Consider the following 8,458-nt stretch of genomic DNA (forward strand, 5'->3'; position numbering starts at 1 on the left):
GTTTGAAAAGGGCGGTTGAAAACATTTGCCACCCAATGGTCGTTCTTTCCATGGCACACACAGCGGCAGTCTTTCCCCTGCCCCAATTCTACCGCTAGCTGCGCTGCTCACGGAAATAGGGTCAGGTATGGGCCGCCATTTTAGTCAGAACTTTGACTGCACATTAATGAGAACAGTCACTTGACAATATCATGTGGAAAACTGTTAAGTGTCAGACTCTGTACTTCTATGGTGGCATTAAGTGGTGAAATATTACGATTATCGTCTATTTTTTTTCTCGGATGTGACAGACTATGCCACCTTCGCATACGCCTGTGACTAAAAAATGATTGTTCTTTTTTCATTTAGTGTTGACAGAGGATGCTTTGTTGGGAAACCATGTAGGTAAAATTACTCGCATGGGCAAACGGAATCTAAATTCGATTGGTAGCTTCAAGTTGGATGTAATTCAATGCAATCACTGCACTCGTACTATTTACCAATGACAGCCATGCTTACAATAGTCCATACCTGACCAAGCAACTGTAGAAATCGGGCAGGTGACCAGACTTTACCTAGCGGTTGTTGGTTGTACATAGAGCATGCGAGCCGATGGCGCATATTAGTCAGAGGGTTAAGTCACTCCATCATAATCACGCGACATAATACATTGATACGGTGCCGTCTCGTATTCGCACAGCATTTAACCTTTGCTTACCATACACAGCAATCTGATGTACTCGGAGAGAGAAGAATTTCCTGCATATATAGTAAACGTTACAAAAACCCAGCTTGCCGAGAACGATTTTGTTCAAACAGGTCACGCATTGAACAATTGTCGATAACCCGTGTCCTGAAGAGATATTTAACATGTGGCGACAACATGACCAGTGCAGAGCGACGAGCGATGATCGAATTTCGAAAATATCTGATGATGTCGATATTCTTATTTAACGTCATCGATAAAATTTTATGAAACTTGTTATGAACAACGTCAATTTTCTGTAATTTAATCAAGGTGACATCGACCGATTAGTAAGGATGACGGTCATTTATGCAATTTTACGATGGCGTACGACCCCGACTTTACCCATGACAAACAAGCAATAAACAATCATGGTAATACCAGACAGATGTTAACCATTGTATTCTGTCTGCATCGCGGTATAACCTTCAACTGGACGACATCCCGGGCCTACCTTACTGCAAATATCATGACCTATGCAAATACGATGACCCAGGCTAAAGCTTTAACACAATGACTCAGTACATGTACTACACATCATGGCAGAATGTGACACTGGCCTATCGACAAATACATGTACACTTTATGGAGATTACCCTTGGCTATAAAATACATGTACACACTATGGTAGATGACCCAGGCCTATACACGATACAAATCTATTGAAAATGACCTAGGCATATCCATCTACAGACTATGTGTATTGATGATGGATGTTGGTAATGCTCAATAGTGCATACATGTATTTGTTTTCTAGATAGGCCTGAGTCCTCTTCCACACTCTGTGTATGTGCGTTTATAATGGACTGTCATGAGTCATCTTCCAGTGGCTGTATTTGTATTCACCATCGTGGATAGTCTCAGGCCATATTCCATATTTTTTGTATATAATTGTGATGTGGATAGGCCAGATCATCTCCTTAGCACCTACATGTATTTGTCGGACTTGATTTGAGGATAGGCCCGGGTCATCTTTTGCCATGATGTGTACATGTACATGTTTCATAAAGCTGGCTGAGAATTATCTTAACGATAATCCCTCGATTTAAATAAGTACTTAGCAGCTATAAAGATAATATCATTCTTGGCACCATAACCTGTTGTCTTGGTGAGTGTTGTGCGAAAGAGGTCTGCGATTCGACACCAAAGTTGGTGCTTAATATATGCGAAACTATTTAGAATCCGTTTGGAGAACAGAAGATATCGATTTACGTCGAACAAAGCCAATCCTCACAAGGAGTGTGACAACCTGCTGCAGCTGACCTACACGGGTTATAATACCCAGGGTGACTGAATATGCACACCTAGACTACTTGTAAATAAGTCAAATTAAAGGATTGGTCTTACGGTAAATTGTAAATTTGACATAGGAACAGATCGTTCAAGGTAAATAAAAAAACTACCAAGGAAAAAAATGGACTCAATGGACTATTTTGAATTGTCGATTTAACTTCACTACAGAGATTCGGACATTCAAAGAGTTTTATAAGAATCATAAAGGAAATGGCTATACAATAGTTGACCTGGCGTACATGTTGGAAATCGATCTGATTTAACTTTTTAGTGTTAGTGTAATGTTAATATATAATTTTAATACATAAAAATATATAAAAGAGCCAACACGCTTTCTTATTGCCGATATTTCAGTGTTTCCCATCATGGACGTCTGTTGATACCATTGGTTGAACGACATATCTCAAAAGTTACAAACTTCACAATGTATATTAATGATCTAGATTTCATTAAAATTCAAAATCATCATCGTCACATACTGTTTCGACGTAATGAGCTGAGTATTTTTACGTGAAAATGATAGCAATTTGTTACATAAAAATATCTGCTGCCTTTTGTTTTCTCACGATGATGGATCTGTGTTGATTTTGAAAAAAATGCATACTATTCTTTGAAAAGTTCACAATACGAAAACAGTTTCAATGTCCAACTGTCTGTCTTTGTTCAAGGCCGTAAACATTGATTGATATATGACAGAACGTCTTCGATAAATTATCTCTTGTCGTTTGCGCTTGACATATGTTGACGTATAAGTAACTTAAATGACCCTCTGCTGTCAGAAGACTGTCGTGAATCCCCTTCCGAAAAGATGATTAAGCAATAAACCACACCAAGCGATGTAATACCACAAGATTGTGACCAGTTCACGACATATGTTCACAAGCTACAGTGAGCGCACATATTGAGTAAATTGGTCAAATCGACTAGTACCCGTTGCTGAGGTGATATAATTGTAATTATATCATAAAATTAAATTGACATTATGGCGTGAAACATCAAAAAAGAACTATCCTCTAGCTTCGAGCTACTGTTCCAACCGTCACTGCTATATTGTGAATACAGTAGAGTTATTTTCTCTTCTCGATCAATTCGACCGTAGTATTTGCGCCATGATTACAGTGATATAATATGGTACACCGCATAAAATAATCACTGTTCAGGAGGATGGCCACTCTTCAAATTTGTCTAACAATCAGGATATTGCTGAACAAACGACTTAATCCAGAGCCCTAATCTCTCTCCGAAGGTAATCAAACATTCTGCCTGACGGCCCAACTTTCATTCAATATGCCGATATCCCCCTTCATATTCTATTTTCAAATTCAAAGCTTATGTCACTTTAAATTCACGAATCCATAGACCACTCTACATGCACACATTAATGTACACTGTTACCCTGCGTAACGTGTTTCCTCACCGTTGCAAATTTGCCTTTTCTGCATTTTGATTATTACTACCTGCATAGGTACCCATGAAGTAGCAACGGTATAGTTATCCGAGACCAAGTGCATGTCAGAGGGAACTGGTTTGGTCTTTTAACAGGGCATAACATAGACTGCGGGTCCTGGGACGGGAGTGGGGCGGCTGTCCCCTGAATTGTCAACACAGCCAATATATTAATTTATGTAAATTACGCCAAGCCAGCTAGGTTCTTCACCCCGACAATTTGTTCAGGCTGTGGCCCTGGTTAATAATTAAATCAAGTTATACGGTATGCAGTTACCCTTAGACAGATCATGTTCTTTCGCGTCCTTCCTTTTGAGCTGTCGACGTCAGAGGGACACCACAGTGAGTAGTGTGTAGAACTTCAAAGAGCCATTTTTACAGAACTATATCTTCTTGAACTTGGCTTTTACCTACCGACGTATTTAAAATAAGTACCTTCTTCTATTCTCACCTTCTCTTTCATATCATTTGAAAATAAAAAAGCTTAATTCATTACTTTCGTTTTGTTGACAGGCACGACGTCGTCTGTACAGGTTACCAACGGTAAGGCTACTTAGTTGAGCTCATATGTGACTCGAAACGTTGAACTATCTATACCGACTGAAGTGCCTTGATATAAGTCATCAAGTTTTGCTCGGTCGACGACTTTGATACTACAAAACTCGGTACGTATGCTCGATTTTCATTCACTAAATATCTCCGTTATCGAAAACGGCCTTGGCTGACAGGCGTATCGGCCATAAAGCTGTTCCTAAGCAACCATTGCAATAAAGGAGTTGAGTTGGGTATTTTGCTATAGCTACTACAATACTTTTAATGAATCGCTGCTTCAGGTTATTTGAATACTGCGCGACAACTCCATTCCGTTTACTAGTCCTCCCATATTCAAAGGAGTTCATTACAAAGTTATTGTAAAAGAATGTAACCATAGTAATACAAAATGACAGAACCACATAATGCGGTTTAATCTGACATTATTTATCAATTCGATGGTACTATGATAAGCAAGACGCAAACAACAATGATATCACATTGATGTACCATTGGCATGCTCGCGACCTGCGTACAATCAGCGCAAATTACGCATCAATCCTTCTAGAAGTTTGACCCTGTCTGAGGCAGGTGGAAATTCTAATGACTCAGAGTTGAAAAGCTAACAAGGACCGCCTATCGCGTCATTATTGTGACACAGATCCGAGCTAACGGTTTGGGTCATCAACTTTGAGGCCTTGCGAATCAGACACAATCCCTCGATATCATCTTCAATCGATCAAGTTCTGAAGATTGCATTATTCTTGCCGCGCATCTAAGGGTAAGTTTAGTGACACTCAAACCTACAGTTCCGCTCCATATCAATGTCAAATGAACTTCATCAATAATAGCTTCAATGTTGAGGATGTTTGGTCGAGTTGTATTCCTGTTCTGACTATCTATCTGTAAATCAGTTGACGGTAACCAAATCCTTGCTCACACGGTGTGTTGAACGTTTAGCAGACAAATAGCCTATGGGAGATAATAATGACATTGGATAAAGGCTTAAATACACCTGTAAATCTAGTTCGTAGATTGGTCTAGCCATGAAATGTAACAAACAATGATAGATCACCCAGCGAGAGAGCTAGCTGTGAACAGCCTTAAACATTTTACCTGTTTTACGAAACACAATTTTTAATTATATGCTATGATACGAACTTCGATAATCGATATCGTAAAACTGTGGTCAAGACAGCCAAAAATATAGAGTCAATTGTCATGACACGGTTGTAACGATGACAAGACGATTCTAAAATTTAGATAATTCTCTTTCAGTCGAGTTTTTTTGATATGTTTCAGTTTTTACAAGGATTTGGGGAAAAAACATTTCGTCGGTTACTAAAATTAGTTTCGTTTTCAAAATTTAGCCATGTGTCGATATTCATAATACTGATAATGTAGATTGGACCTTTTCCAGCGAAATTGTTTGGAAGTGAAACAGAATAACTCCGAGTTATGTCTACTATTTGTTTTGTCAAACCTACTTGTGAAAACGGGAAATCATTATTTTTTGCTGTTGTTCATTACAATGTCAATACAGTTTAGTTCTCTTTTTTGCATCGTCTTTTGAGAGAATCGGTCAGCAAGTCGAAATAATATTTGTTATGCATGTAGTGGTTTGACCATCGGCATAGACCATGAATAAGTCACAATCCAAAAGGAAGACATCTGTTCGGCATAGTCGTAAACATAATATTACTGAAGTGTGGGTTTTTAAACAAAATTTTGAAGCCGTGACTTCCATTAAACCACATATACACATTTTATCAGATCATTAACATCGTTGTGGCTTTGTAACTTTTTTATACACGCTACAACCTACAACTCCTGACGTAAAATTCCAATGAAGTGATGCTGCCGTCATCTAAACGCGTTGTTAAGGGTGACCGATTAATACTACGACAATCTCCATTCACTTGATTGTGGTTATACCCGGATTCTCCACAACCAATTGCACTAACAGCACTAAAGATTGTCAGCACACCTAGAACAATGCAGTCAAATGAGGTCTAGTACTTACATGTAAATTACTCATTTTTATTGCTAAGAGGCACAGAATATGAGAGAGAGAGAGAGAGAGAGAGAGAGAGAGAGAGAGAGAGGCAGACAGGCAGGCAGACTGAGATAGATGTTAGTAGTTACTTCTTATTTCTTAGCATTTAATATCCATTTCGTGTTTCATATAATGCGTGTTTTGGTATCAACTGTGAATTATTCTCGTTAATTGATATCTTAAATAATTTCGATCATGCAGTTTTTAAATGTCAAGGGAAATAAAATGGTTTACTTTAATTTCCTTTTGTGGTTTTACAATATAGAAAGGCACGGAAAAGGTAATTACTTCTAGGTAGCACTAAGCATTGTTCACATATTATTAGTCAGACTGTTCGACGGTGGTTTGTTTGTTAAGGAGTTTTTTAAAGTAACTAAGACCATATGGTAATTCCACATACCGTATCTTTCTATTGTTGTTCGTGTGCACTAAACCGATAAGCTAGGGGCAGTGGCCACACAAAGGAATCGTTCGCCTTTTAGCCTTAAACCCTATAACCTCATATGATGTCAGCTGGTGTTTGCAGTGGGAGGGGCATTGTTCTTTTGTTGTGAAGTAATTCTGAAAACCGTGTTGAAACTGTTGAAAAGCCAAAAGTTTGCAGAGTCATTGTGATACATTGAAGAAGCCAGAACCTATATGTTGCTTGAAAATTTAGAGTGTCGTAATATGACAGAACCCCATGACTGTGAGTGCAAGCGCGCCGTACTAGCGGTATTTGCACGAGTGCTGCGTTGTGTTCGGCGGCAGTCCTTTCTATTTTTTATTTGCTTCATTTATCGAGAGAATCGACGATTAGTCGCTCGTACTACTTGTCTGTCAAAGCTTCAGCTCGACCCTGCGGAGTTGACATCACAGTAATGAGGCATCGAAACAGCTTTCACTTTTCATTGGTCAACGCCGCTTCACCCTCTATTTTGATTGGCTAAATTATTGTTTACTTGTTTATCAAGGATGACGTAAAAAGAGGAACGTCGGAGGGCTCAAACTCTGCTTGCGATCGCTCACACAACGTAGCAACGTGCCACAGACGAAGAGAACTTTGAAAATGGAACGCTTTTGATTTTTTTTTTCACATTTTGAAATTGAATTCTTCTAAATGATCAATACAAATAACAGTTCAAAGATGTTTACGGGAATTTTAAGCGTAAGAAACGGCAAACGTAACCTGTCGAATGATCAAATTTCAGTGTTCACCGTGGCACACAAGCGCTCACTGTTGTCAATAGCACAGAGAAAACTGCACAAAAATTACTTGAAAACAGGGAATGTCCTGTGAGAAAACTACTTGCAAAAACGTCTCTGGAAATGTTAGTTGTTTAACTGGCTCGGCTGCGCCCACAGTTACGTGTGGCTCGATACATGATAGCCGCCGCGGCCACCGTGTATCCAGCCACTCGTAATTGTCGCTGGCCTGTTGTCAATGTTTTTGCTTTGCTGACGTCAAACTGCTCTTCCGGATAATAAAAATCATCCTCACACTACGCAAAGTACATGCAATTTTCTTTATCGTAGTTTTTATCGGTAATGTCATCCATTTTACGATAACTAGCATCGAACCAAAGTGAAATGAAATCTTGTAGACGAAACTTTTTATGTTTACAAACAAAAATAGTTCAGGGTCAAAATCGGTAATAACTCATTAACATAAAGAAATGGCATAATGTTTTGTGTACACAAATTACAGTATGATTTGAGTGACTCAGCGCAACGTTTTGTACGTTTTTTATTCGTAAGAGACTTGAGCGGTATATCATTCATGAAAACCAATTCGAACCAAAGACTCTTTGGATTTCCCCTACCCTACATCGACCCAAAACACCGGTGGATAGGTAAATAAACAAAACGAAACATGCTACATTGCATATCTAGAATCCCCTTTGACTACAAACCATTGTAATTTACCGAGATACTTCTCCCTTGCAGTATTGTCACTCTCACCACCTCACTACTTCTATATTATATTGCTCAACCTGTTAATTAAAATGGGAAATCTCTTTTTTTACAAAACTTCCACGTAAACAATTAAGCTGCCGAATATAAATTATATTCAGGCTCTGAATTGTCGTTCGTCTTAGGGTGTGTATGTAGTAATTCTGTCTGCAACTACTTACTAATTCTTTTAAGGATCGTGTTTTGCCCAACCACAAAATCACAAATAGGTACTATAGGAGTGAGCTGCGCTGGCTACGTTTTCTAGGCTGACAGACTAGTAATTGGTAGCATCTGAATTTAACAATATTCGAATTTATAGGGCATAGGATCTGCCCTTTTGCTCAGAGAGTGACAGAACGTCCGTCTGAATCTGTGAACAACACAGAGCATCCTGCAAAATGGAACTCGGAATTCCAAAAATATTCATCTCCTTTTCAACTCACGTTTCTTAAGACTTGTCTGAATCATCCATT

The sequence above is a fragment of the Ptychodera flava genome, chromosome 3 (assembly GCF_041260155.1).
Source record: "Ptychodera flava strain L36383 chromosome 3, AS_Pfla_20210202, whole genome shotgun sequence".
Taxonomy (NCBI): domain Eukaryota; kingdom Metazoa; phylum Hemichordata; class Enteropneusta; family Ptychoderidae; genus Ptychodera; species Ptychodera flava.